The sequence below is a fragment of the Pteropus vampyrus genome, unplaced genomic scaffold (genome assembly GCF_000151845.1).
Source record: "Pteropus vampyrus isolate Shadow unplaced genomic scaffold, Pvam_2.0 Scaffold96, whole genome shotgun sequence".
NCBI lineage: Eukaryota > Metazoa > Chordata > Mammalia > Chiroptera > Pteropodidae > Pteropus > Pteropus vampyrus.
In genome coordinates, this window is record NW_011888877.1 from 5,099,367 (window position 1) to 5,102,420 (window position 3,054).

General features: G+C 34.3%; 1 pseudogene; it reads right to left on the reverse strand.

The window, feature by feature from the left end:
• Nucleotides 1–2,295: 2,295 nt before the first annotated feature.
• LOC111742538 lies at nucleotides 2,296–2,414 on the reverse strand (annotated as a pseudogene).
• Between the last annotated feature and the right edge of the window lie 640 nt (nucleotides 2,415–3,054).

Consider the following 3,054-nt stretch of genomic DNA (forward strand, 5'->3'; position numbering starts at 1 on the left):
GCTATTCCTTTGGCCCCTCTGCAAGCTACTTCTACTCAAAGATCAGCTTCTTGCTCTTAGAACCTAAGAATAAAACCACCTCTATGGCTGTGGACTATGGTTGGGCCAGGACCTGTGGCTCAGAGTTGACTTGAGATGAAAATGAACTCGCCCTCAGGGTCCACACTTTCCAGAGCCTTTAAAATTCTCCATGATGGGAACCTAGGTTCTCCTTTCTGCTCTCTTCCCGTTTTTTTCCCCATCAGTCCTCTGAGCAGTAAAGCAGCTCATGGCTCCCAGTGCAACAAAGAAAAGTCGGGGAGGAGAAACCTTGTGAGAATCTTCCTTCTTGACATTTCTCCTTAAGGTCATCCTGTTCCAAACTGGCTTACTCAGAAGCCTCTGGCTTGGCGGAGACAAATTTTGTGTCTTTCAAATTATTTGGACTGCACAAAAGGGTGGAAATCTTCCGAATTAAAACAAAAATCTATTTATGTGCTCCTCTAGAGTGGGAACATTTTTGCAGTGGGAGATAGGTTATTTTATTGCTGTTATGAAAAAAAAATTGAGAACAATGATATTGTTCCTATTTATAACTATTATGAGTTTTCCAGAATGTGCCATTGAGCGGGAAAGGGTTGGACTGGCCTACGTTGTGGAGACAGGCCCAAGACACATCACTTGTATTTCCTTTTTTCCTAATCCAAGCTTTCAGATAGTTATAAACTTTATTTAAATATATTAAAATTAATTGTTGTTTGCTTTGAAACTTACTAATCTTTGCATTCCAAATTCTTCATTTCGCTTCAGTTCTTCTCGTAATTCCTTAATCACTGCTTCTTTCTCCTTCAGTTTTCTGAACAACATGTTTATTTTAACAGCACTTGAGTCATACCCAGAAGTCATCTCTTCTTCCACCTCGAAGAATTGCTGAGGAGGTGGGGAGGGGAAAAAGCAGCATTAAAAATCACTCAGCTAGCAGCACCAGAAACTATTTTACGTTTTACGTAAGTCTTTTAAGTCATTTCATTTTCGTAACTTGCATGTAATTTTTAGTAAATCACTATATTTATATGGAACGATATGCTGAAATATCACCAACTACAGCACAGTATTACCCTGTAAAACACAAAGAATGATGTGTTACTCTAAATACATCTCTCAGCCCTGCCAACAATAACAATAAACCTTAATAGTAAATTCCCATCATGATGGTGAATATCCTACTTCAATCTTCCTCTAAAAGAAGAGAACAAATATTTGAATATGCAAAAAAAAAAAAGTAAACTCATTCCCTCGATGGTTTGGAATGGAGATGTGGAAAGAAAGAAGTACCATTTCTTTTCCTTTCTTCTTTTCTACAGAAAAGGTCTGCTGACCTTTATTTGATCCAGACATATGTGCTTCATTTGAAAACTTAGGAAACTGAGACTAGAGCAGAGGAATACGCATTAAAATAGATTTTTTTTTTTTAAATGGAAAACCATGGACAACGAATCATCAGGCATAAGAAAATAACCTTCGGAGTCTCTATTAAAATTATAGAAGTCTAACATAACGTTCATTTCTCTTCTCTCTGCATAAAAAAAAGATGGCTATGTTTGTGCTTTTCTTAAAAATCTAATAAACTGTTTTCAATAACTCTGATCGAATAGAGATTAAATGAAATAAAAAAAATCCCCTCTCAAATTAGTTTGGAATGAATTCTTATATTAGTTGATACCATATGTCATATATGGCATTGTCCCGATGTTAGTTCATTTGACCTTATATCTTGAGCATTTCCCATGTCATTAACATTTTACATAAATGTAATTACCAATGGTTACATATCATTTTGCTCTAAAGAAATGTCATAATTTATACAATGATTATAATATATTTTTAAAGTTTACCATTATACAGAATCTGCACACATAAATCTCTGTTCACATTTCTGATTTTCTCTTGGCATAGATTCCTAGAAGTAAAATTCCTGGCCAAAGTATACAAATGCTTTAATGATCTTGATTCATTTCATAATTTTTTTTAAAAAAGACTGGCCAATTTATATTCTGCCTCGAGTATGAGGATGCTCATCTCATGGCACTCCCTGAACCAACATACATTATTATTTTTTAAGTCTTTCCTGTGAGAATATGTAAATATAGTAATTTGTTTTTGTTTTAATCAGCATGTTTTGATCATCATTCAAGGTGAATTTTTTATATATTTATTTTATTTTATTTTATTTTTTTTAGGTAAGGCAACCCTTGGTTGACCTCCCAGATTGCAAGGACCTTGTCAGCTTACGATCTCTTATTTTTTTATTTTTTACGCCTACAGCACCTGGTCTTCCTAGGTGGTCTCCCATCCAACTACTAACCAGGCCTGACCCTGCTTAGCTTCCAAGATCAGACAGGATTGGGTTTGTTCAGGGTGGCATGGCCGTAGACTGAATTTTTATATGATACTATGATACTATTTATGTTTTATATTCTGAAAGTACTTATTTCTAGTTATGTGCCATTTTACTGAGGACCCAAAATATTTTTAGAACTTCCCTGGATCTACTTATTAATCAGTTTTACTGATTAGTTCTACTATTTTCATCCGTTAGTGTAGAAGTACCGTTTCTTGATCAGTCTGTTTTAAGCAGTTAGGTGCTTCCTGATTTGCGGTCGTCACTCTGAAGAATTGTATTACAAAAACCAAAACAAGTCAGAAATGCTCAGAAATTGGATGCCGTTACTTACTTCTAGCATATAAAAAAAAAATCTCATTTTCGACATTGATATGCAAAACTATATTGTCCATTTTGGACTCTCCGGGGAATTACAGAAGAATTGTTTTTATCATATGTTCATTATGAATACTTCTGGGTACATGCACATACAGGAAATAGAGTAAAACCTAACCCTGCTAATATACTTAATCTTATATTTCAAAAAATTAAATTTAAAAACTAAAATTGTTTTGCATTATGTAATGAATACCAGTAGACTGAAAATAATATATTGAAGTAGAATTAAGAGTCCAACTAGGAACATAACACCGATAGACCACTAGTGAAAAAAATCAATAAACAAACATGCA